At 35.5% G+C, this 27588-nt stretch overlaps 1 protein-coding gene and 1 long non-coding RNA gene across 2 annotated transcripts in view; one reads left to right on the forward strand and one right to left on the reverse strand.

Moving 5' to 3' along the window:
• LOC308193535 overlaps nucleotides 1–26105 on the forward strand; it is a 34610-nt gene extending 8505 nt beyond the window's left edge. The window contains exon 2 of the long non-coding RNA XR_013949705.1: nucleotides 121–26105. This is a non-coding gene — a long non-coding RNA (uncharacterized lncRNA). The remainder of the gene's footprint in view (nucleotides 1–120) is intronic.
• Nucleotides 1–27588, reverse strand: part of NKAIN2 (sodium/potassium transporting ATPase interacting 2) — a gene marked incomplete at its 3' end in the record, with an annotated part of 509777 nt that overhangs the window by 326342 nt on the left and 155847 nt on the right. The gene's annotated exons all lie outside the window — the stretch shown is intronic.

The raw sequence follows: 27588 nt of genomic DNA on the forward strand, positions 1-27588 counted from the left end.
ATAAAGTAATTTCATTATTAAAATTTATGTAAAAAAGGTTTATGGCTTTTCAAAATTTAAGAAGTTTTACTAACCTACATGCAAAATATTCTCTTTTTTTTTTTTTTTTTTTTTCTCCAGGTATAGTACAGCTTCTGGAACTGTCCTATTCTACTCTGACTTACCTGACTTATTCTATGAAGCCTTCAATTATTTTGGTTGAGCTTGCCTTGTCTTTCTGGCCTTTACAGAAAACAGAAGGCACAAAAGATAACTGATGCTTTCCCATCTGTTTCCTTGATAAATGCCCTCTGCTACAAAGGACTGGTGTGCGGACAAGAAAATAGGACTCACTTATCAAACCATACACCCAGCATCGCCAGAGATCCAAGCTGTGTTTTGATAAGGATTTCCTGGATAATGTGACACAATTTTGTCTGAATCTCAGAGGTATCTTGGACATCTGGCAAAAACACTCCATCCAGATCATGAAAACTAATCACTTTTAATTAGTCAAGTCCTAAGCCCATCTCCCATCACTCCTTCCCTGTAACCAAAAAAATTCCAGCTTAATAAAATAAGACCTCTGGCTCTGTCATTTGAAAACACAATGCTATGTTATCTTCTAGAGGCCCCAAATGACAAGATTAAAAAACAGAAAAAAAAAAAAAAGCCCAAATCAAAACCTGACATGTATGTATACATAAAACAAATGTCAATTTGCAATCAGAAAAAATCATACGTGATTACTGTCTGCAATGCTTACAAATCATTGGTCTCTTTATAGATTTTTTTTATTATTTTTTTATATTTTAGGTGCAGCTGTATGAAATCATATAATGCTCTCAAATACATACATGCTAATAGCTAACAGCATTTTTGCTCTGGTCTGATACTTTATGGATAAAGCCTTGTATCTTTCAACGTATCCCAAAGAAAGAGGGATCTGGACACTTTTCTTTAATCACTCCTACCTATGATGAATTTCAGCGTGAAACTATACACTGGTCAACTTTACTAACTAATTGGCCAACAGCGCTTTCCGTACCAAGGCTGGGATCACAAAGGACTCTGACAAGGATGCTGCACTCCATGCACTTAGCATGGGGGATGAGCGCTGTTTGAATCTCACTCAGTATCTCATGTCTGGCTTTCTCCAGAGTACCTGTCCCATCATAGGGCCAGCTCTTCATCTTCTCTATTTCAGACAAAGAAAGTATAGACAAGGGACTCACAGGCATGCTGCAGTCATAGATACACCAGTTAAGAAAACAATTGATAAAAATATTCACATTCAAGTTGAAAGAATCAATTCATCCTACTTCACTCAGAATAAACCAATTGTTCAGGTGCCATGTGTATGATCTTCTCCTTTTTGGCATCACATTATAAACCACTGCCAGAGGCAGAACATTGGATGAGATAAATCAATGATCATTCCCACATGCCAAACCGGGAAACTGTCAAGAAGGTGAAGCACATTCCACTTTAAATGCCTGAAGCACCATCCATATGTCTTTGTAAGAAGTGTGAGTCCCTGACTGGATTAGTCCTGATAGCTTGGGAAGGAAGCAGTACATTTCCTGGAGATCTATTGTTCTGGAGAAAATAAGAGGGAGGAGAAGAGGGTTTATAGACAGAAAAACTATTTGGCAAAAGGTCAAACTGTGGATGAATATTATTCTTCAAGGAGGAAAGACAAGAAAAGCTTGAAAATATTACTGTTTTAAAACAAAACAAACAACAACAACAAAAAAGCAAACTTGCAAACTGATGAAAGCTGAGACAAAAAGAAATCTGTAGCATAACAATTAGATAATTTTGTGGTGCTATTCTTTATAGACTGATGTTTGGAGATTTGAAATAGCTCCTTTGGAAAAAGATTTTCTGAGTAGGTTTGAGAGTTTATTTCTCTGGATAAATATCACTCCAACTACTTGTAGAACTGCAAGAACATATATAATTGTAATTCTCATACAGTGGATGTTATCTATGCTTTTTTTGAAAATGGAACAACAAAATTAACCTAGCATCTGAAAAGAGATCAGAAGACAGCTCATGTTCTTGGTCTTCTTGTGAAGAAGAAAATATCTTACAGTGAAAAAAGGATTAATGGTTTGGAATGACATATCATAAAACCAGTTCTCAACTCTGAATTCCTCCTGTAAGCAACAGATATGGAACTCATGAAAAAAAGCTGAGAGCTTATGTATCTTTTGTTTTTGTTTGTTTTTTGCATAAAGTAAAAATGACAACTTTTAAATAATCCTTGTTGAAATAAGATGATTGGGTAATAGTACTTCACTGTTAATGAATCTTTGTAAGCCTTCAGATAGCATTTCAGAAATTGTCTCCTAGTCTGGAAGATCTACTGTGTTTTTTTGCATAGGTTTGAAAATGGGTAACCAAAACATTCCTGTCTTGGAGTTTTCTAAAGTGGGCTTAATCTGCTGCTTTAGCAAGCACAGAAAATGAATTGATATGTCCTTGAGCGCATGGCTGTGTGAGGCATACAGCCCAAGTTTCTTTCATAGAAGTGTAGAATCATAGAATAACCTGAGTTGGAAGGGACCCATAAGGATCATCAAGTCCAACTCCTGGGTCTGCACAGGACCACTCAAAAATCCGACCATGTGTCTGAGAGCATTGTCCAAACCCATGTTGAACTTTGGCAGGCCTGGGGTCATGACCACTTCCCTGGGGAGCCTGTCTCAGTGCCTGACCACCCTCTGGGCGCAGAACCTTTCCCTAACACCCAGCCTGACCCTCCCCTGTCCCAGCTCCATGCCGATCCCTCGGGTCCTGTCGCTGTCCCCAGAGAGCAAAGCTCAGCGCCTGCCCCTCCGCTCCCCTTGTGACGGAGCTGCAGGCCGCCATGAGGCCTCCCCTCGGCCTGCTCTGCTCTGGGCTGAACAAACCAAAGGACGTCAGCCGCTCCTTGCATGAGGAGTTCCTCACGCTCCTCCCTCTAGACCCTTCACCATCTTTGTAGCACTCCTTTGGACACTCTGTAATAGTTTTATGTCCTTTTTATACTGTGGTGCCCAAAACTGTATAGAGTACTCAAAGTGAGACACAGACAATACTACTGAGGGTGATCCTTTGCAACACACTTCTGCCCTAGTGAAATACAGGAGATGCAAAATGACTTCTTCCACCTGGAGCAAAAGCATTGATCCCTGGACATCTGACCAACTGCAGTGATAGGCAAGTCATCTAAACCACAATCATTAAACCACCACTGCCACAATTTCCTTGCTCCTTATCCTATCTTTTATGTTGTTCCAATTGTTCTGTAATATGCCCAGCTGCTAATTAAAACCCTCAATTTTCATATAGATTGTGTATGGTCCTTCTCCCAGGGCTCCCAACTATGATGTAACAAAGAAATGAAATTAGGCTGTGGCCGTTCTATCCTATTTGCACCAAGGGATGCGTGAATCCTGTGCTCATCAAGGAGATGAGAAAAAGTAATAATAATAATAAAAAAATTTAATCAGAGGTGTCTTTCCTCTTTGCCTAGCCATCACTTTATAAAAATTATAATATTATTTTAGAAAAAAAATAGTGTGTTAGAAAAAAAAAAAAAGTAAGCCATTAAGAAATACAGGAAATGCAAGCACCCAGTAAATAGAAATGAGCTTTAGATAGTATTGACCAAACCCAGTACATCACATCATGTTGTATGCATACTATCTGTCTATAGAAGTTCCGTCAGAGAACTGAAAACATTCTCTGTGCAAGTTTTTTTCCTTTTTTTTTTTTTTTTTTTTTTTTTTTGATACTGTAATTGTTCTTCAAGGGGGTATGACAGTGTTTTTAAAAAGATTAAAGAATGTCAGCAGGCCTTTTAAACCTGTCATCAAGAGGCAAATACCTCTTGTCCAGAGTCCTGGAGGGACAGGCACTGGCCAAAGTATATCATTGCAATTTCAGTCCTCCTTCCCTTGCTGCTCTATATAAACTATGCCTGTGCTAAAGTTATTTCTCTCCACAAGCTTTAGGTGTCATTGTGAAGTTATTTTTGTATTTTTGTTGATTTTGTTTTGTGATTTATTTTTTTTTAACATTGTTAAAATGGTCTATTTTTCTTAGTTGCTTTTCAGTGACATTTCATGGGGAAATCTTTATGCTATAGAAAGCTTTATGTTACTTAGCAAATCAAGACAAGGTTTGCACTTCAGAATTTAAAATTTCAGGTACAGTGTTAATTTATATCCCTTAAAAGATGTTCTATCATATGAATGAGCTTGTACTAAGCCATTGGGATTATTAAATTGGTTTTGGGTTGCTTGTCTTGCAGTTTCCCTCCTCCATAACAATACCTTCTGAATAGAATTCTGATTCTGTCAAAGTTCATTGTTAAACTTCATTTTTACATTTACTTTAGAGTGAAACCTGAATCAGATCAGATATGCCTGAGAAGAATGGTAGCTTGTGCTGACTGGCCCATATGTAGTGATGGACACATCAAATAAAATATAAATTCAAACATGCAAAATATTAATTTAAATATGCAAAACATGCAAAAGCATATTGATTTGAAAAAATGATATTGGATGAAATATATTCTAGCACAGATGCCTGGAATAATGCCAATGTCCATAGTGAAAAATTCTTATACCTCTAGACTATTCCGACAGCCAGAAATCCCTACTATAAAACATGGACTAGATTGTCACAGAGAAGGTGAAGTGTCCATGTGTCAATCCAGATGTGTTGCAAACTACTTTTTAGAACAAAATAGACTAGAGCAAATTTAAGATTAGGCTGAGGATTATATGTAAAGTTTCTTGATTTTTGAAACATTTGTTATTGTACCTTCCACACAATTGAAAATTATTTTCTTTTGTCTGAATTAAGAAAACGTTGCTCATCATTCTAAGGATTTCAGAACAATAAAATTGATATTCTTTTACTGTGTTTATAGTCAGTTGACTGAAGACTGTAGGAGACAATGCAGCCTTCTCAAAACAGTTGAGTGGTCCCTTGTATCATGCATTTGCTCTATCAGTCTGCAGAGGGAGAAAGTAAAACTTGTGAATTCAGAGGCATTCGAGGAGTTTCCTGGAAAAATACTTAGGATGGAACTTAGCTGCCTTGAATCCTGAATAAGGCTAGATTTTTATTTTTTTTCTCCCTAAAACACAATATATGAGCCCCTAGATGAGATCCAATAATTCTGCTTTCCAGCAAATTAATTCTGAAGGTAGTTAAAATAACTAGAATATTTTACCCTGCTTACTCATCTGTGCATGCTTTAAATTGCCCCAAAGGCAGGGGAGATGACATATTTTACCGAAAGGTTCCGTTACAATCCAGAATCATGAAGACAGCTATGAAGTCTGTTGAAGTTCCATTAAAAAAGCTTATGAGGTTGAATTTGGAGCCTATTGGCTTTTTTTTTAACTGCATAGTGGTTAAAGCACTGATTGAGAAAACAGCAGACATTTGCTCTGAGTTGTATACAACTTTTAAAGGGTATCACTCACAGCTGGGATGTTCTCTGAAAGTGCCCTATGTGGAGCAAGCCCATCTAGTGGTATCTTGAATATAAGAGCTCTTTGTCTTCTACTAAAGCTGAGACACTGTGGAGTGACAAAAAGGTAACAGTCCAGGGAGGGTAGCTGGGAGGTGGCTAGCATTTCTAGCATTTCTGGCTAAGTTGGATATATGATCAAAACAGACAGAGAAAACATTCACGTTCGGCAGGCTAAACCATCCATACCAACACTGCAGTAATGCAAAAGCATCAACCTATTGCCCCTTATTTTGTAAGGAATGTAGGTAGTTTTTGTGGCAACTACAGATGCTAGTCAACTTTTGACTATCCTGACACCTGAGATAGATGCCCAAAGTTTTGGTGTGTGGTGTAAGTTATTATGAGGCACCTAAAAGGTTAGATTAGGTTTTGCCCTAAGCCTAAATCTGTAATATAAGAAAGCATCTGAAAGGCTGAAAGTGCCTTTACCATTCTGAATTAAATTATCCAGACGGTCGAATTTCTACTGTGATACCAACTGAATGCCATCGTCATCTTTGCTGAGTGACTGGGACTGTATCTTGCCTCAATCCATTTCAGACTTACAAACTGGGTGTCTAAATCCCATGAAGGGCCTAGTTGTATGGGAGTGCTCAGGGTATGACTACACCAAAGTTCAGCACAAACACATGGAAGGTAGGATAAAGCAATTGTGGATTTGGTGGCAGCGCTTACCGCATCATCTGTAAGCCTAATGACTGTTAATCACTAATCCAGGAAATGACATACTTGAGGACAAGAGAGAGAAAATAAGAGGAGAACATACCCCTAGCCCAGGCACTTAGGTAATTTGTTTTCTAAAGCAGAACAGGTACAAAATCACATGACTACCATAAAAAGAGTAAGTTTTCAAGTGCTTACTGACAGAGGGTGTGTCTTCATAACTATAACTGTGTGTGTTTTTTCTTGTTTACTCTTGCTTCATAAATCTTGTACTCTTGGCGCTTTGGTGTAAGGACATAGAAAAATATCAGAAAATACGAACAGGAAAAGAAGAAAAAAAAGTATTGAGTGAGGAGAATGAGAAAAATGAGGCAAGAGTGAAAAACTTAAATTTGTAATCCAGAAAAAGAATCATCATAATTGTAGTCTGTAAATACATTCAAGCTAACAAGAAAAAGAAAAAGGATGTATGAACAGATGAAGGAGGAGTAATAGCCTGTTGGTATGAAAAGAAAAAAATAATTAACCAGAATATTAAAGAATGAATTCACAATAACAAGAATACTTGGGCAAGTAAATGGATTCCTTAAGGAAAACGAGCATGAAAAAACTTCTGTACATATTCAACAATAATTAGTGAAACTATTCACTAGTGAACCATTAGCAAAAAGATGAAAGTGAATAAAAGTGGTCCTTGTAGACTGACCATAGTTAGTTATTTCTGTGATAAAAGGACTAATAATCATATGGTGCTAAGGTTGAGAATTTCTGCACTTGTCTATTAAATATATATGTATATGTATATTGAGGATTATTGCACTTTAAATGTAACCATACTGTTTGTGATAAAAATGCATGTGAATAAATAGACTATTAAGACATTCTAAAAGGAAAAAGAAGAGTTTTAAATACAAAAAATGAGATGTAATATATATATCTAATAATTACATCTGTGACAAAATGCCAATTTCTAAATGCCAACATTAAAAAATAAGAACATGGTGAAACCAAGAAGTAAACCACTATAATTATTATTTTTTCCAAAACTTGCATTAATGTAAGACTGATGGAAGCAGGCGAGTCTTAAGCTATCTATATAAAAATGGATTATATGCATATACATAGAGAGACAGGTAGGCAGGCAGACAGGAAGATAGATAGATATGTTGATAGATATCTATACAAATGCATTAGTTTATGAATTAGTAAAACAGCAGAACTGTAGTAGTGATACAAATATGTTTAGTCTGAACCTCAGGTGTGGATGTTTTCTGATGTTAATTTTGGAAGTCTAAATGTGGAACTGAACTGAAGCACTGAGCAGCACAATTGAATTTTGATTTACAAATTACTCTTATTCTATTTCATTTGCAAAAATTAATTTCGAAGGCAAAACTGTATTTCAGACATACTGTATGAGAACAAGTTCCATGTTCTGTACAATTTATCTTTTAAGCCCTAAAATGATAATTACATTTAAATTACTCTCAGATTCTATTGCATTAACATAATTGTGTGTCAACTAAGAAGATGTACTTATTAAATGGAGTATTTCTAGGCCATTTGCACATGCAATAATATGTTACTGTAAAATTTATAGTACACCAATACTTTGCCTAGCAACTCAGTCTTACTGAAAATGGTGCCATTAAATAATAGCAACTATATTATTTCCTTTTGACCTCAATAAACTCATTTGTGCTCTATAAAGAATAAAAGGGTAGCATTATGATATTACACATCTCTAAATAAAAGCATAGATTTTAAACACAAGGCCAAAGTAAGCATTTTCTTAAAACAGTAATACTCTCTTCAAGATAGGAAGGATATTTCCTTCTTAGCAGGTGCAGTAAAGGCAAGAATTAATTTTTGCTTTTGTTTTATGCCAGATTAGCAATTGAAAAAGACATCTGGAGAATTGAAGTGAGCTATTTCAGTGATTCATTGTTGGACACAGGAAATGATGTTTTCATCTTCCTCCCATCACCATTAATAAAAGTTCACAATGAATTTATTTTCTCTTTAAAAATTAGAAATTCAGAGTGATAGTTTATTCATCCTAATGTAATTTTTTAACTTAATTACCTCTATTCAGGTATAAATATATATATATTATAAAATCTTGGGCCAATTGAATAAGTTTTGTACAAACTGTGGAAAATAGGATGTAATAAAAAATATTGTTAGGTTACAATCTACTTCCTTTTCTATCCCAGTGCAGAGTTGCTTTCCATAATACAGTATTTTTGAAAGCTAAAATGTACATATGGACTGCTTGGCTTCTGATGAAACACTGTTAAGTCTAAAAGGCTGTGTGAATGTCGAATGGTCTGCTTGCACATTGTAACTTGTGAATCAACAGCTTTGGGTTTAACTTTAAATAAAACACAATGACTCCAGAAGTCTACAGCCATGGCATATTTTATTGTTTGCATACTGTTTTCTCTGTGAAAGTAAAAGCAGATATTTCTGATGTGACAGTCTAGGGATTTTTCAGCTCTTATTCCCAAAGCAACACTGATTGCATTCAAAAGTTTTAGAAGCTGCTTTACTTTTATTGTTAAGTAAAGTTTCTCACATAAAATTGAATGTCTTTGTTTTTCATGGACAAGTTTGCCAATTTTATGGTTTCACAGTTAAAAACAACAACAACAAAACCAACAAATTTCTGTAGTTCTAGATGTTTCTCAATAATTCTTGGATATTTGCTATTAGTTTCCAAAAACTTATTTTCTTTGAGTCAAATTGTCAATCAGAATGAATATTCAGCAGAATATTCAACCAGAAAATTAAATCTCCCATTAACAATCAAAGGGTATGCACAATTTATGGGCGAGTGGTTGTTGTAATTAAAAGAAAAAAAAATGAAATAGAAAATGACTTAAATCTGAAAATAGTTACTGAACATTTGCACTAGCAACTGCTAATCTCTGCACTCAGAAAGCCAGCAGCCCTGTGCATAGACCTGGAGATGCCATACCAGAGCAAAGAACATCAGAAAGGCTGGCACTCCAGCAGGCAGGCAGGAGAAAAACTGCTTATTAAGCCTCTTCCTTTCGGTGTCAGTTTGTTCCCTACATTTTTCTTTAGTAGTGTGTTTTAAAAGTCCCAAAAGATGGAGCTGCCATCACTTTTCTTAAAGAGCTATTGCAGAGACAGAAGGAAGAAAAGAATATTATCCTTTTTGATATCATATTCCAGCACTCTTACAGTAATGTTATCATTATTCACCACATTAAAAACAATAATGGAAAGGAAAAATTAAATATCTTTCAGATATTTGTATCACCCTTCCCATTGGTCATGAAAAGAACATTGGATTGAAAAAGAATTTATGGCTTACTGACTGTATTGCTATACTATCCTGGTACTCCAACTTATTTTGTGAAGTAAATATGTACTATCCTATCAGAAGTTAATTTCTTATTTTTCTATTTCTGATGTAAATCTTTAAACACAAAGCTGTCATGGTTAGAAATCTTCTAATTTCCAGCTTAAAATGGACAGCTTATATCCAATTAATTATCCTGGCAGAACAACTTTTTAGCTTTTCAATTTTCTCTTTTCATGTATTTATCCTTCTGGTGGGTTTGTAGGAAACCTGACCTCAGAGTTAGTGTTTTTTCAGCTTCTCAGTATCTTCTACTAGATTACGTTTTTGCCTTGATTCTTTCATTCACTAGTTATACTGTGATTATTATTTTTTCTTAGACTTAGTAACCTCAGTTCTACAAAGCTTTTCAGAAAAAAGGCCTTAATACTTCCTTACACAATGACATTAGCATTTTTTCATTTTCAGAGCCAGCCCCTCAATTGAGTTTGCTTTCTTCACACCTGCATGATTTTGATGATTAAGTCCTCTAATTCAGTCATCACACAACTCTTTTTCCTCTCCACCTACTGAATATCTACCAATTTATTGTGCAAACTCTTAGCAGTTCTTAAATCTATGACTATCAGTGCACTGATGAATTTAATTCCATGTTCCCATTATGATTTGTCTGTTTTTTTTCACTTCCTTTGTCAGTTTTTATTTGAATTATCATAAAATCATAGAGCGGTTTGGGTTGGAAGGGACTTTAAATTGACAAAATATTTGTAAATATGTGCCATAGGCAAATGCTATTCATGCTCTCTTGCCTTTTAAGGAAAATCTAGAATAAGAACCTTTACAAACCAACTCTGAAAAAAATCCCACAATAACCCACTTCCCCAGCAGTGCATCTTATCTGTTTCAATATCACACATGGTTTTCTCCCCTTTAGTCACTTCCTCACAGCACATTAAAATTATTGTACTAATCCTATTCTTAATTTACTCTTTGGCACTGTATTAAATATTTAAATAAAGTCCAAATACATCTAGGCATGTCATTTGCCTAGAAAATTATTTATCAAAGAAAAATTGCAGTTAAAAACATGTTGTGTTTTGTCCTATTTCTAATTGCGTTCCTATATTTAATTATAATTTCAGTTAAAATTTATTCTAACACTTTGCATGCTATTAAGGCCAGATGAACATACTGTCCCAAATCAATTATATTTTCCTCTAAATTTGGAATGCAGGATTTACCATTGTTCTCTGAGCATAGGGTATCAGCTGGGATAGGTTGACAAGGATTATATTTATCTAATAGACTTGTGGTTTCAAACATTGTGTTTTCAAAGTTCTGGAATAAAGAATATCTAGTCTCACACATCTTCACCACATAGATATATATATATTTTTAATCCTGTTGGGCAGTAAATTACATTTATTTGTCTTTATTTTCATCATTTTAATTTACAGTTTTGGACGTATGAACTATATTTAACATTTGCATTTTCCCAAAACAAAGAGCCCTTCCCTCCCTCTCTCTGCCACCTCCCTCCCCACCCCCACCCCCACCCTCTTTTTTTTTTTTTTTTTTCTCAGAATTGCATTGCTAAGACCTCTGGTTTTGGTTCGTTTTTGTATGATGTACCGTGACTTGATATTTGGCAATTCTGACACTTCTCATCTGTCCTGAATACTAACCTGTAGCTTTCATATTGACCAGCTAAAAAAAACAAGCAAACAAATAGACAAACAAGAGTAATCTGTTAAAGAAAGGAGCTACTTGTTTATCTTGCATAATTTTGAACTATTTATTATGAAATATTGTCCCTTAGATCAAGTATTTTTATGCTTAAGGAAAGTCTTATTGATTTTTAAATTCTAGAACTGTTTAGTCCACTTAGCTTCACTATAAAGTCTTCATAGTTATTCACATTTTCTCTTTTAAATTTAAGGATCTATTACAGATTTTATGCATTCCTTGAGTAATCCAAATTGATCCATCTCAGGAACACTCACGTGGAGGGTTGTTTTTAAGCAACAGGTCTTATACAATGACTTGTCAATGTGCAATAGAAAGTATTCTTTTGTTGGTAGATTGATTAAGGGGTGTAAAAACATGTAAACCCTATTATAATTTATAGCAGTGGTTGTTTAGTTTTTATCATGCAACTTCAAATCTCTCAAGAGACATTAATTCTTGTAATGCTATTACCATATATACATATGCCCTACAACAAGCCTAACACTGTCAATCTATGACAAACTCTCAAATTAGATCTTTGAATGTTTTCCACAGTTCTGTCACATATCTTGACCTAAAGATGTTCAATTTTTAATGATCATGGGCCTTTTTTTTTTTTTTTTTCCTAATACCCCAGTACCTTGTAAACAAACCTGCTTTAATACATTTGCATTTACTTTGGATAACGTCTCTCTCTTAGATATGTTTGCATCTCCTGTCAACTTTCATTATCTGTGAATTTCATTAACATGTTATTTCATTCTTTTAAATCATTAAGATATTAAATCAAAGAGTATCCTGAAAAGACTTATGTACTCAGTCTTAACCTGTAGATTCTCACTGCATAACATTTATGTATCTTTTGCCATTCTACCTGTCCATATAAATTATAAATGTTTCTGTCATCTGAAGGCTCAATCATGGCACCATACTTTTCTCTGGCCTTGATGTATGTGGTCTTGCTCTGTTATCTCTGTTCATAATGCTGTTGCAAGGTTCTTTGTTTTCAGTGAGTTGCTCAGGAGCATCCATTTCATTCTATCCCACTTGTCAGCCTTTCCTTCACTACTGACTCAAATATCAGCCTCAACTGTCAAGACCATTTCTCTTTCATCAGTCTCAAAGAGCACCTTCTGTCACCAATTAGCTCATGATCCAAGCTCATGATCCATTTACTAAGTTTAAAAACGTCTGTTTGTTTTTCCTATTTTGTTTTGCAGGCTTTGGAAGATTTCTTTATACATATGTGCAAAAGTACCTTATTATTCTCCTTCACATCCTTCAGTAATTTTTTCTTTGCTCAGAAGACATTATAAAATTTGATAACAGCTTGTTAACATATCATACTCATAAGCACTGCCTTTTCTTTCCTCTCTGATGGAACAATTTCTTGATGTGCAATCTGACTTTAAGGTCATGGACCATCACAGAGGGTCCCAAGCTGTGACTGGGTCTTCTACATAATGCTAAAAATAATTAATGAATAAAAACAGCAAAACAGAACAAAAAAAAAACAACAATAATAAAAATAATTTAAAAATAAAAAATAAGAGTTCCATTCATCCTGATTTGAATGGCACCGGCACAGTAATTCTCTATAGTACCACAGATAAAAGAAGAGCTTTCAGAAAAGTCTTTGTCAAATCACTCTGTTTTTCATAGTGATATAACTAGTGGTTAATCAACCTAACTTTATTCCCGTTGAAGCTAAGAAGTATCTTCTTGTTGTTGTTGTGTTTTTTTGTTTTGTTTTGTTTTGTTTTTTTTCCCCAGGGGAGAGACAGCATGCCCTATCTTTTGCTTTTATATAAATTTAAATCACAGAAAATTGTCATATGACTTAGCATACTAATCATAGACTACAAATAGCAAATACTGGAGGCACTTCTCACAGGAGAAGACTTCATAAGTGATCTGCAGGCTGACATCCTGTAGCACATCACAAGTGTCAGAGTGATTGGCAGCAAAATACAACTCCAGAACAGGTTAATTGAATTTGGGATCCTTCACAAACTGATAAACAGTGAAATCTTTCATAGATAATGTGCCAGCAAGAAAAGCTTTATCCTTACCATGTAAACCTTCTCACTGAGAATGTTGTTTTAGCAGTTCTATGAACTGCTTCATACAGTGTGCAAGTCTGAGGTGAAACAATGGAAAGTTTCTCTACCTTGGTGAAACATGATGAATTTTAATTTCCATTGACATTGACTACTGTGATCCAAGAACTAGATACCAAATTTCATTTGGAAATTTTCAGGGAAAAGATGATTATACAGGTACCATATTAAACATGGAGTTGTTAAGCAATTCAAAACATTTTCATGGTGTGTGAAACTCAATGATAGATACAGTAGTAGTATTGACATTGATGTTTCAAAATTATGTATCTTGAAGACATATATGTTGAGGAACTCCCAGAAAAAGAGCTGACAAGACTGGATCCAAAAGATGTATATTTACTGCCAAATAACCCATTCAAATTACATGTAGTTCTAATTCAGATCAAATAATGGATTTAATCTAACACTGATCATTTTTGGGGACAGATTTAATTTTCTATGACTAATGAAACGAAATGAAGATTTTCTGACTCTTTCTGTCACATTATCTGCCTTTGGGTCATCTCTGCCCACTTCTACTATGGGGATTCGTCAGCTTACTCAATAAGAGAGACTAATTATCAGTTGGGTGTAGTGGGCTCATAAGCATAACGTAAGCATCCCTTTCAACACAAGTGAACAATGGAATCTAGTAATCTAACAGTCATAATTTCTGACATTTTTTCTTCTATTTTCATCTTCCCTTCCCTGTTTGTCCAATGCGGAGTTTCAGTGTACAAGCAATCATAAACTCTTGGAAAAGAAGCAAACAGGACACCTAGCTTTTTTAACCTGTCAAAAAGAAGGACTTAAAAATCTCTCTATATGAACAATCTCCTAACCACTTCTAATCTTATTCATAGATGAAGGATGTAGATGCATTTTATTCTGCTTTTTCTAGATCTAGCTCTGAGTTTAGAATATAGAAATATATTAATTGTGATAATAAAACAATGATTTATATTATTTTTCATGATTAATATATTAATCGTGATAATAAAACAACAAAAAATCTAATAATAAAACATGTAAAACATTTTTTTTGTTTAGATTTCCTCATTTACGTATTTTTCTTCAGAGCACAAAAGGAAGAAATTGAAATAAATGAAAGATCAGTTATTGCTTTTGTGACTAAATCATCTGTATCTTTAGATACACTGCTACATAGTAATACATTGCTCTGTGTCAGTTGAAATACAGAGATACAGTCATAGGATTAAAGGTTGAAAAGCTTTTTACTGTATGACTTTTCTTGCTTCAGACTGTCCCTTCACATCATTTTTCCAAAGATTTTGGTATTTAAACAGGCATCTTTTTTCCTTCTCTATGCACACAGGGATTGCCACTGTTTCAAGTTGGATTATATTTTGTATTCACGCAGTCGATAGAATTTTACAGCTGTCAAAATTATTCTAGAAAGGTAGAAAGGCTGGTACTTCTGCTTCAAACATGAAAAGACTTAGTAAGCCAAGAAAACTCTGTAATACACAGAAGGACATATGCTGCAGAGGCCGAGTGACGGGTGAGTATGTGGTAGAAAGTTCTGGTGAAAATACAAGGATGTAGGAGGATTTTGACAGTTGGGAGAAAGGGAAAGGATGCCAGCTCCTCTCTCCTACTCCTGCTGCAGCCACACAGCACAGCTAGGAGCACTGAAGAAGCTGTTTTACGATAAAGATGGGTTTTTTTGAGCCGCAGTATTGATAAGGCTTTTTTGAAAGACCCAAAGACTTTTCCCATCATGTGTCCTTGCACTCCCTAACTCTAATGAGTCTTTGTGAAATCAGGAAACAGTCTGTATAGATTCAAAAATTAAGGAGGTCTACAGCAGTCTGTACAAATACTCAGCCCAGCTTCCCAATAACTTCAACACCCAACAAAAACAGAGTATGTGGGCTTTTAGCTTATGCCTTGAACATATTCTCAACACCCCAAAATAGAAAGGAAAAAAAAAAAAAGATAACTCTTCTACAACATTAGAATAAAAGCTTCTTAAGGCTTCTGTATCTCTGATAAAATGAAATAAAGATTGAGTATCCTTGTAGCTTAAAGACATGAATTTAAAATACCTCCCTCTCAGTCCACAGATAATTGATGCTGTCAGTTATGGAACTTTTATTTTTTTATCAAGTGATGCAGTACATCCCTGCTAGCAAAGCAGAATGGCTTATAGTAGCTACTACAGACCTGTCAGAACTACTTAGTCCCTAAACCTCTGTCCTGGCCCACATCCCTGCTATCGCAAAAGCCAGAGTCAAAACATTATTTCACTCAAAGTTTGTTTTAATTAAGTTATGCCTAATCCATTTTTGCTATATCCTAGAAGACATTATTTCAAGCAATAGTGTTTGGAATGTGCAGAAACATATTCACATTGTTTTGTTCTGTTTTCAAACAGAGGAAGAATATTTTAAATAATTTAAAATACTCTGAGTGACAGAGGTGCATTCCCATTTGAATAATCTTGCTGTTGTTTGCTTGGCATATCTGAGATGAAGTTATCAAAGCTGGTGTCTGCATGTTTTTCTCTTACATTTCTGTTCTATTCTTTTTTAGCTTCTTCCATCTTCTAAATCTCTATGTTTTTATATCTACTTTACATATTTCCATTGTTATCCTCTCCCTGCAAAAGAGGTAGGCCTGTGCAAACCTCCTGAGGTTCAACAAGGCCAAGTGCAAAGTCCTGCACCTGGGCTGGAGCAATCCTGGGGCACAAATACAGGCTGGGTGGAGAATGGATTGAGAACAGCCCTGAGGAGAAGGATCTGGGGTTGCTGGTTGATGAGAAGCTCAACACGAGCTGGCAATGTGTGCTTGCAGCCCAGAAAGCCAACCATATCCTGGGCTGCATCAAAAGAATACGGCCAGCAGGTCAAGGGAGGTGATTGTTCCCCTCTGCTCTGCTCTTCTGAGACCCCACCTGGAGCACGGCGTTCAGCTCTGGGGCCCCCAGCACAACAAGGACATTGAAGTATTAGAATGAGTCCAGAAGAAGGCTATGAAGATGATCAAGGGGCTGGAGTACCTCTCCTATGAAGAGGAAATTGGGGTTGTACAGCCTGGAGAAAAGAAGGCTCTGGGGAGACGTCATTGCGGCCTTCCAGTAGCAAAAGGGAGCCTACAGGAAAGCTGGGGAGGGACTCTTTGTCACTGATGGGACAAGGGAGAAGGCTTTAAACTAAAAGAGGGCAGACTGAGGATAGATACTAGGAAGAAAGTCTTTACTATGAGGGTGGTGAGGCAACAGGTTATCCAGAGAAGCTGTGGATGTCCCATCCCTGGAGGTGTTCAAGGCCATGTTGGATGGCGCTTTCAGCAACCTGGTCTGGTGGGAGGTATCCCTGCCCATGGCAGTGGTGTTTGAATTAGATGATCTTTAAGGTCCCTTTCAACCCGAACCATTCTGTGATTCTGTGGTTCTGATATCTGACCAAAGAAACAAGCAAGGTGACTACAGTTTAAATCGGTCCTCGAGCACAGTGTTTTTAAGTACTAGTTAACTGCTTTTTCAAATGATCAAGAATTTTGTGTTCACAGTGATCTTAATCCACTTCTCAGAGACTCCCCAGAAAAGGGCTGGCAGAACGAGCTTCAGTGCATCCAGCAAAGGGATGTGGCTGCAGCTCAGGACTGCAAGTCCTACCAGGATAGCATATTTTAGTAGAATATAAAAGCATTCTTCATTTTTAATAGAATATATACAATTCTTTATTTGGGGATGATGAAGGAAAAAAGGTATAAATCAGCTGTGATAAACCTCCCATGGCCTCGCTGAAATCAAGGCATGTGACCTTATCTTTATTAGTGTATCTATTATGGTGCCAAACCAAAGAAGTACAGACTATAAAATGGTCCATAAGATAACATGCACTGTCAGAAGAGAATGGGCCCATCTGCTGGAGTTCTGCACAGATCATTTGCTGAGTTCAGCAGTGAGGAAACAGTATGTGGTTGACCAGTTCTGGCCACTTAAGGAACTATAGCAGACAAGCCTGGGAACTGCTCTGGATGAATGCAAGGTGCTTAATTCATTTGGGTGACATAAATTAGAACACTTTAAAACAAGGCAGTTGTATTTAAGGCAGTATATTTCATTGCATATTTATCACCATCATCATCATCATCTGGGAAATATTTTGACCAAATAGTTGAAGTAAATTGACCATGCAGCTTGAAGCAGTATAGACAGGTCAACTTCTTGATGTAACAACTTTGCAAAATGTAGGTTCTGGAGTAAATTTGCTGGCTGTTTGTTTTTAGCAGATTGTCCCTTTATTTATTTATTATTTTTATTATTATCATTGTTGTTGTTGTTGTTTTATTATTATTGTTGTTGTTTTGTTATTATTATGAATAATAATAACACAATAATAATAATTAATAATAATAATAACAATAACAACATGAGCTAACCTCTTCTACTGGTAAACTACTCTGACTAATCTGCAACAGCTCAGCTTCTTCCCCTGCCTCATCAGTACCACGGCACCAAAATGGCATGTCCTATTAAGGACCTGTTCAAACCTGAAGTAAACTGCATCTTCCATTGCTTCTAATGGGTTTTGGATAGTATCCTAAAGCTCTTGCTCTCAAATACATAGGTGTTTTGGTAAAGAGCTATCATATCTATCCGTCGACTTCAGAATTGGTGCAGAAGTGGTACAGTTGAGCATTACCTGACTACTGTAATCCATATCATAAATTGTTCCATAGCACCTTTTAAGTGCGCATGCAAACAGAAAGTTAGAAAAGCTCTGTATCATTCAGGATGTACTACGATACTGTATGCTTCCTAGAGCTGAACTGGGATAAAGGGATAAAGCTCCCACTGTGCTTCATCACAGTGTAGCATGGACCCATGGATGTAGCTGCATAAGTTATCACTCTTTAATTTGTCAGCGTGGTCCAGTTCAGCGTAGCCTGAGTTTTAAAGCTGTCTTATTTTGATAGAAGTGGGTGAGAGAGCAACAAAATGAAATGGGTGAGAGAGCAACAATCTATGTCGGTATGCTGGCAGATCTAAAAGCATGCAAAGCCTCTGGGAAGTGTTGAAGAGTAGGGTCAAGAACTACTTTGCCGGCAAATACAGCTTCTAAAATTGGGGAAAACAGGACTGACTTTCTCACTTAACACCTTTCAGTGCAGATGACAGTATGACTTGTGATAGGGTGATAAAGAATTCCAGGGAAATTTTGACCTTCCACAGATCTGGGAATTTAATGATCTCATCTGACATAACTTTAGCAGCAATAGTACAGAGATATATCAAACCCAGAAAGACAACATGCAATCAAGGAGATACAAATCCACCCTGTAATATTTGTCATATTTGTAGACTTTGAGATACACTAGGGAAAGAATATTAGAGGAACAATAATTTGAATAAAACAAAATTTAAAAGGGGAAAAAAGTAAATATGACCATTGCCTAGGAAAACACAAGAAACAGAGGTCCTCCCACTTGTGATGCGTATGTCTCCTCCAAGATGGAAGTGTTCAGCAGAATACTACATCAAACAGATGAAGACAAAAGTCTCAAAAACTTAATTGTGCTTAATACAACAGAGTGCTTAATGATTAGGAGGAAAAGGTGCATCAAGGCTTTCACAATTCAGAATTATCAGGTCTTCATTCAAATTCCACTGTCTGCTGTGTTACACTGGTGAGTCAGGACAGAATTAGTATCCTTCAGCTATACGTTTCCAAGAAATAAATTCCCCATTGCCTAAGGGAAGTACACTGAGCTATAAACCACAATAATGTATTCTGTTCTTATCTTTCCTGGCAGCTGTTTATACCTCTGTGCAGAGGTTTGTTGAGGATAATTTAGGGTTAAAAGAATGATTGCCATTGACAAAATTATTACTGGCTAGTTGTGTTGCACGAGCAAAATAGTACCCATTCTCCTTTTTTTTTTATTAAAATCTGAACTAAGAATCTAGAGATCTGTTCTCATCTCTTCTGAATTTGATCTCACACATCCAGTAGTTCCATTCAATTTGTACAGCAAATGTGTCCAGTGCATGGAGTGTCTAGTCAGATCATAAGTTAACACTTCTTGGCCAGATAGGAGTTACACCATTGTAATAACTCTACAGTAGTCTTTAGTTTGACCGACAGACATCTGCCATTCTATTATTTAAACTGTTGCAAGCTATACAGGGATTTCTTCAGATTATGCATAAAACAGTTCAGACCTTTATTTATTTATTTGTTTATTTATTTATTTTACATGCTAGGTTAGTTTTCAAGCTAAGAAAACATCCTAAATAAAATAAAATGTAGCTTAGAATTATAACGGGAAAAAAGATAAAGTTAGTTTTAGTTTTAGCCCTACCCAAGCTATCGCAGTAACTAAAACTGTGGTCATTCTCACAAGCATCATTTCACTTTGGTGATCAAAGGGCGAGGATTCGCCTAGGGATGGCTTTTGGTAACAGCTGAATGAGTGCTTTGGGTTGGATGATTGTGCCCAAATCTTTAACCAAGGTCATTTGAAATAATTACTTGTGCATGGTGAGGAGAAACAAGTGTAGATTTCCCCTGCTGTCTTCAGTTCCGTGGCTTAGGGAACAGACTGACAGCAGAAATATGAGTAAATGTTGCCCAAACAGGGACTTAATCTCAAGGTGTTTGACAAAGGAAACATTTACTGCTTGGAGGAGGAGGGTAAAAGGGGAGATACAGCTCAAGGTTGAAGTAGAAATGATGCCGAGTCCCACATAATCCCCAGAATATTTCAGGTGCCTTCACATGCCTTGCCATAAAACTCATAAAAGCCCTCAACCCTCTTTTTTAATATGTCTGATATAATAAACAGCACCATGAAAAGGTCTCACTAACTTTGATAAAACTGGTATTAGACACAGCATAATTGTTGAGAATCATCTATTCTTCGGGTTTTGATACTGATGGAGTACATTGTTGCGCCTCTGTTAGAGGAAATAATTGAAGTTTGCTATGCTTTCTTAATAAGGTCATAGTCAACATTACACCTCCTACTGTTAGGAAGACTTAGAAGGTATATATTTTTCAAAAGACTGTCTTTTTTTGTAAATGCATTTTGCATTTTGTAAATGCACATTATAATGGAAAAGTTACAATATTTATAAGCTATAATAGCTTATAAATAGGCACTTAGCATATGAGATTTAATGTTGCACAAGGGCTTATATTATGGTTCCAAATTCATGCATCTTCTATCATTATGACAATATATTCCTTACTTGCTTACGTATTGTAGGGTTAAACACAAAGTAGTAGGAACATTTAGCATATTAAGAATCTCTTTCTTTATTAAGAGGTGAAAATATATGTATGTTAAAAAAAAAAACAAACAAAAACAAGCAAAAGAAAAACTAAATCCCACAAATAATCAAACAACAAACAAACAAACAAAAAACCACACCATGTCATCCAGCCACTCTCAGCAAAAATTAGTATCATGTAGGAGTATATTGAGTTGCATTACTCAGTCTCATGCTACAATTTAGACAGAATAAATAACATGGCTTAGATTTTTTTGGTGAAACTTTTCAATTCTAAACTTTTGAATAAATCATTTAATAAACCTCAATGTTCACTTTAAAAAGAACAAAAATATTATATATTTAGGAATTGCAATTTAACATCTCTAAAAGTTCAGCAGTTTATTCATGGAAATGAAAATTCTTTGGCATGATAACGATTCCTACTACTGAGGCATAGTGAACAGGGTTGCTGGTTTTTCGTCCTGCAGTACAAAGTGCTGATTAACTTGAAATAAAAAGCACGGAGATTTAATCCACTGAAAGTAACAGCGTGAATGCTCTTAATCCATTCATTCTATTCAGTAATTTTATGAGCAGCTCTCTGTACTCCAGTGCATCTTGTAGGAGCTGTAAGCCATTTTTTACACTTCATTTACGTAACAGAGGTGATGCGATTTTAGGATATGACAATTCAGGGAATCTCTCTGTATGCAAGTAGAATTCTAATTGAGGACATGAAGTTTCTGCATCATTAAATGTCTCAGTATGTGCCATCAAGGCCATGTCATGGGTCTTCTAGACCAGGAACAATAAAGCTTTGATAGCTCCCATTTGAATGGCAGCACTTTAGGACAACAGATTGCTGAAGTCCAGGGAAAACTTTTCAGCCAAGTCAGGGCAGGAAAGGAGCTTGGAGCAGTAGAATTTCACCAGAAGCAAAATGCAATGCTAAGTTTTTATTATATAGCAGCCCTTTAGAAACTACTCCACAATGCTACAAAAACCTTTTTCCCTGGAAGAATTGTATTAATTTCCCTGAAGAATACATACTCTTAACCACTGATGACCTCCTCCAAAATCAGATAATGGCTTGGTTTGGTAAAGAGTACATAAGTATACAGCATAAATTGTGAACTGCTTTTGTTTCATCATAGTGGCTGTTTTACAGCAAATTACTGAACGGTGTACATACACACTGATATCCACTCGACTAGTTGACTATGCCAGTGACGTGTGTATTCTGCTGCAATATGTTGTGGTGTATTTCATTCAAAGTTTTTCAAGACATAAATGAGAATCAGCTTACAATTTATACTTGACTTGGTTGGTAAAAATTAATCTCTCACAATATTTTAATGTGTGGTAAGTTATAAGGTAGAAGCACAATTTAATGCCTTTAAATAAAAGCTTCTGGTAGGTGAAAAATTTCAGATGTCCATGATATCTCCCTGAAATGCAATGCAGCTGATGCTGTGCAAGATTGCCAACTGCAGTCAAAGAGCAAGCCAGCAAAACATTTATTACGTATGCAGCCATTATTGCCCTGGGCAGAATATAATTTGCTTACAGTAGCTAAACACTTCAGGGAAGAAGTACCAAAATATAGCATCACAGAAATGCACAGGTGTTTCAGTTTCTCTGAAGCAGGTTTTTCAATTACAACTTTGCAGCATGTCAAAAATAAAAAAGCAAACAAATTAGTTTGCACTGCTGACTTTACTGATATATGGAATTCTTATATGCATAGAACTGTGGTTTGCAAACACGACTGACAAACTTAATAAATAAATAAATAAATAAAATAAAATATTCCTCTGCTCTTCTGAACTCTGTTTCTAGCTCCTGTCCACTTCTTGTTGAGCTCACATTCCCCCCTTTCTTTGCCTTGCCTTGCCTTGCCTTGCCTTTTGTCCACAACTGCAAAAAAAGTACCATATATCCCTCTTTTCCTATTCCACAAATGTGTCTGACCTGAACTGATCTCCAGGATTTATTTTACTGATATCATATCATAGCTTTTGAGTACTGGCACTTAGAAACTGGGAGAGGATGATGGATCAGTTCAAACACATAGCAGCAAAGACAGCACACTGTGGAGACCCTATTAGCTTTTTGAAATAGGATGCAAATTCCCAGACTTTGAGATAAAGTGATAATTGGATAACAGAACTTTAAACAGATTATCATTCATGAAAGTAATTGTGCTAAAACAATCTGATATTGGAGATTATCCAAGTGGATATTTTTTTCAGGTGCAATGCTGTGAGGACCGAGGTATATTCCAACTAAGAGCAACAGAGAAAATAAATTCTTTGAATACACTTTTGTACATTTCATTTCCTCTATAGTTGTAGAAAATCTATACTGGTTTATGAAGCTTCTGGTGGTTGCTGCTTAAAAATATATGTAGGAAGCCACACCAGCAATTGAAACACAATAAAGTAAAAGCTTTCTTCTGGAGAAAGGCTATATTAGACAGAGCAGTTTTATCACAGGAGAGAAAGGGAGGGTGATTTTGCTTTAAATTAACCATGCACCCAAAAGGAAATAAGAATAGTGTAAAATAGACTAAAGTGGATTAAAAATAAAACCCGGAACTCCACATATTTCTGTAGAAAAGACAATGGATTTTTTTATATATATATATATTTTTACTTTTTAACTTAAGTCCAATGTAAGATTCTACATTCACGCAAAATTAATTTTCCCTCATCAAAAATCGGGGATTCAAAAGTTAAATTCAAGCTTTCAGAGTCCTATCTCTTGTGCATATGAATTTTTTATGTAGCTTTTAATTACATAATGATATACTACCCTTTACTCAGGTCTTTCTTTATTAAGGGAGTGTTATTTTTAAACCAGTTCAATATTTTGAGCTGTCTCAAGATTATAATTGTCATAGAAAAAGTCTTTTCCCTAGAAAGAACATAATAAAACAGAAACTACAAGAAGAACTACAAGAAGAACTAGAACTTAGCAGAATGTCAGATATGCACCTGCAGCAGAAATCATGCTGGCATTTTTCTCTCACAGACACTGATTTTCAAAGAAACTTATTGATAAGATGTCATACACAAGATTGAACTACACTTCAAAGTTCATTTGTAAGAAAATCCCAAATGAAATTTTGTTGAAGAAAGTGCTAAATTTTGAAGAGTAGAAATATGGGTAGAAGATATTCTTAGGTCCTCTGGCTTCAGGTTCATTGATTTGCACTAATTGCTTCACTTTGTTTTCTTCCATTATGATTCTTTCATAAAATCTAGATGTATTTTGCAGAAAATGCTCTTTCGAAGTTTATATCATATATTCACTCTTGATAGAAAGAAAGATTTTTCAAAGCATATAAATTCTATAAAAAAGACAGCTAACTTTTTGGATAATTCTTCAAATGGATAGGCTTCAACATAGAAACTATTTAATCTATTCCTATATTGAAGTTTTGGTTGATATTGAAATCTCTCCATTTTATTTGGGTTATTCTAAGTTAATGGTGGTTTCTGAAAGTGCCATCAATTACTGATGTGAATGTGAGAAATAGTAATAGTAAGTTCACCTTTTTTTTTCTATTTTTTTATTTTTATTTTTTAACTTAGCATATTCAAAAGCTTTTTCCACTAAACTTGCAAGTATTAGGATTAAGGCGTGTGTATATGCTCTCTGGACCCACCTGTGGACTTTCAGATACTGAAATGGGAAAGTATTTTACAACTGTAGTAGAAGAGAAATCTTGCAAATAATGTCAGAGAAAGGGATAATGTAGGAAGACTGTAATTTGTCTCTCCCTCAAGAATTAACAGTAAATGTCATCCTTGCCTTGGAAATAAAAGAGAAATATAAAAATGTCTTTACTTGAATAAGGCAATTACTATAATTGAAAGTTATATGGAGAATATATGTTTTGTTCAGCAAGCACTCACAGCCAAGGCATTTGACAGAAGTAATTTTCCTTCAATATCTGGTCCTCGATTCTCAGAAATCTGCACTTGGTCAGTATCTGCACAAAGACACCACGGGTTCTAATCAGTTTGTGCAGGAATCCCCTCGAGTAACATTTTCCCACAAAATGGTTCTTTAGTTCCAGAACAAAACATTCATAATCCTCTGAGGTCATGGAAACATAAAGCAAAGCCAAAAGCTCAACTTCATGGGACTCTTTTTCTCTCTTAGGGGCTAATTAGCTATTTTATTTAAATCCCATAGTGAGAAGGTTGCTAATACTTGACTTCAAAGTTTTCCAATTCTAAAATGTATTTAAAGAGAGCAACTCCTTCTTCCAATCTGAGAAGAGTTAACACTTCTTCCTTTCTTTCCCTGTTTCCAGAAGAATTGATTTGCAAGAATCCCTGCCTCCCGTCCAGCTTCCTGAACAGTGCTTGGGAAGGTCAGGCTACTCTGAGTAACAGCTTTTAGTTTTTATCCTTTTTAGCTGTATTGGATATAGGTTTTAGGTACTGGTGCAAAACAACAAAGTGGAAATACAACAAAAACATATGCATATGAAGAATATAACACTATCAATGGCAAAAGGAGAACACATAAGAACATACAGCCTGAATTTTTATTAAAGCTTCATTAAAAATGCTGTACACAAATATTTCCAAGATACTCTCTAGGAGGTACCAACAGCTATATATGCTAGCTTAACCCCACAGTTAGTATCATCCTGATAAAATATTTTGACTTAAAATTGAAAACAAAAACTTATTTAAATAGTATGGATAAAACATAGTATTGTCTCAAAATACAATTTTAATGAATTTGAACAACAGGTAGAAGAACAATCCTTCTTAATGTGGGTACTTGATTAAAGATTCCATTATATTTTGTGAAAGAAAAACTAAATTGGTATTAGATTTTTTAAATTACAACAAATTATAGCAAGTGGGCTTTCTAGTTACCATGGTTACAGGTCCCAACAGACACTTCTGTTCTTAAAGAATATTCTCCCCTGCCCAAGATAGCAACAGTCTTTTAAAAATGTTATCTAGACTACAGCAACAGACAAATTATAGCACATTTATGCTGATATGCAAATTAGAAGAGCTTTTGTTAATGAGAATGCCACTTGGGTGCAAGTACTGGCATCCGTATACTGAGAATGACAGCTGCTGGAAATTATAGGTCTTAATTCTAAATAAACTATGAATACTCTAAAAATAAACTCCACAGCATTTTAGTTTGACAAATATGAAAAATATTTACTGCAACTACTTATCTAACCTAACTAATGAAAAAGAATCCAAGACAATGATTTTTCTCATGCTGTCATTTTTGAGTATAGTGTTCACTTCTATCAAATGCCTACGCCTTATTTTGTACTAATCTACACAGTTCTGTAATCCTTTTCACCGCAAAAGTAAGTCCCTTTGCTCACTTACAGCTGTGTTCTAAGCAATTTGACCTATGTATTACATGGGACTGTTCTTTACAACTTGTTTATCTACTGGAGTTCTCGTACCGACTTACAGGAAAGGAATTTAGTGCACTTAGTTAAAAAAAAAAAATAAATAAATAAACAAACAAAAGCCACACCTAATTTAAAGGGAAGGTTGTTCATATGTATTTCTCTTCAAGATAATCACACAGGCTTTCAGAAAATCTCTAGCTAATACAACAAACAGGTCAGAAACCAATCTCATTCAATAGACTTGAAACTTCACCTATAATACCCAAATATACTCACGGAGTTATCAGTTTCAACAAATTTTCCATTCAGTTGTAATCACCAGATGTACTCTGAGAGGATACAATTTTCAGATTTCTAGAAACAACTGTTTGAAATGACTGCAATAGTAAAGACGAATGCCTAGACTGAAAATGCTATTTGTTGGCCTTTTTTGTCAGGATGTTGGGAGTCTACTGCCGGTATTACCATGTGAAACTTTACTGATGTCAAAGATATTGAGCAGGTTTAAGCTACCAGAGGCTTTCCCTGGCACACAGTGAAAGCAAAGAGAATTAGGTATCTAAATACTATTTAAAACCTGGTTCTTTCTTTTCTTTTCATTTCATTGTTATTACTAGAGTGGTAAATTTGATTCCCAAATATGTTATCCTTGCAACTGTATAAGGAAAAAACTTGTGCATCAGCTATCTGGAATGCATTAATATGGAGGTACAGACATGAGAATCTATGTGAGATTTACAGAGACGTTATTTGATTACACAAATGATGTTATGTACAAATAATAAGAAAATTATGTAGAATGTTTCCCTGCTAAAATGTCCAGTATTATCTTTTTCAGTATCCTTATGATGAAAATTATTGTCTCTTTCCATCAGACTCCTACAACTAAAACATATTCCCATGTCATACAGCTACTATAAAGTCCTAATTATTTTCAATGAGCCAGTATTTTTACTAATAATAGATTATGTTAATCTAATCTTAACCTAAAAATATATTTATGTTGTTTCTAATGCAGGTGCTAATATAAAACTAAACATAGTTTTGTAAAGTTAGCAAAGCAGACTAAATATTCAGGTAAATATTAATTTAGGAATCCATCAAGTTATTAGACCATCTGCTAAGAACTCAAAAGTTTGGCAAGGAAGTAAGACAATGTAGGCAGCGGCTACTTGCTGTAATCCTATTCAGGCAGATGCATTTCCAGGTGTGGGAGAGAAGTCATTGTTTCATGCTCATTTAACAAAGCGCCTATCTCAATTGCTGTTTAAGTACCTCAGATTCATCCAGTTCCAGACAAATAGAGTCCACTTTCTAACTCAGCATGGATGCATTTTCCAACCTCCCCCTTTCAGCAAGACTGTGCGTAGCCAGGCAGGGAGAGGTCAAGGGCCAGTAGACCAAAAGAAGCATAAGGAAACATAATTCTAACAAAGTATTCAGTGCTGAGTTCATTCCTGACTGCCATTACAGTGCTATATCTTTGTCTAAGACAGTCCTAAGTAGACTATGGTCCTGTTCAGAGGACTGACCTGGGACCCTAGTAGTGCCCATTCTAAGTGACCTGGACATAAGGAGAGGCTT

Source organism: Anser brachyrhynchus, assembly GCF_964034855.1.
Source record: "Anser brachyrhynchus genome assembly, chromosome: 3".
Classification (NCBI taxonomy): Eukaryota; Metazoa; Chordata; class Aves; order Anseriformes; family Anatidae; genus Anser; species Anser brachyrhynchus.